Source organism: Hyla sarda, chromosome 1, assembly GCF_029499605.1.
Source record: "Hyla sarda isolate aHylSar1 chromosome 1, aHylSar1.hap1, whole genome shotgun sequence".
Taxonomy (NCBI): Eukaryota; Metazoa; Chordata; class Amphibia; order Anura; family Hylidae; genus Hyla; species Hyla sarda.
This window is the reverse complement of record NC_079189.1, coordinates 251719869-251720627: the sequence shown is the minus strand read 5'-3', so window position 1 is coordinate 251720627 and position 759 is coordinate 251719869. Positions and strand designations below refer to the sequence as shown.

Here is a 759-nt window from a genome sequence, read left to right as displayed (position 1 = left end):
GCCCATCTCTGAAATTAAATCGCCCTCCCCCTCTGGGCCAGAAGGCACCTGCAAGGGTCCAGGCTCAATGTCCCTTTTCTTCAAAGCTACTAGGGGGCCACAAGTGCTCCCGGTGTCATCCTAAGCGTCAGACCAAGAAACCACCCGCAGTGCCGTATATTATAGCATCCTGCCTATGCAGAGATGCCCGGGGTTTGCCAGGAGGTGCGGAATCTGATGGCCACACACAACTCCCTTGGACCGCCAGGAGGGACACCCCGAAGGGCTTACCGCATCCTGAAAAATCCGGTGACAAACAAAAAACATGTTCAAGTAGCACAGTGAAAAACAGACATAAACAATTAAGTGAATGTACGCCATTAAGTACGGCCCGGACATCCGGACGGATCTACAAAAATTTCCCTGATCCTAGCCAGAAGGCTGGGAATCAAAGGGGTGATTGCCAAAGGTGAAGAATGCATGGTGCAGTGCTTCCACTCAGTGAGCTATTACACCCAGTGAGTTTTGGCACCTCAGGGTCACCACTCCCCGAGGCACAGAAGTACCTGGGCTGTCAACCCCCTCAGTCTCATGGGGAGACCTGGAGGGAACAGGTCACATTAGAGCAGCCGTCGAGCTGATTCCTCCGAACCAGCCCCAGAATGCCCCAAGGCACCTGCCCCCCCCATGCAGCATCCATTCTACATCAATGGCAGAGACTAGACAACCGATAAGAACAGATACTACACTTGATCTTAGCCAAAAGGCCAAGAGCCATAT

The 759-nt window shown here is 52.8% G+C and overlaps 1 pseudogene; it reads right to left on the bottom strand.

The window, feature by feature from the left end:
• Window positions 1-606: 606 nt before the first annotated feature.
• On the bottom strand, window positions 607-759 carry LOC130344929 (U2 spliceosomal RNA; annotated as a pseudogene).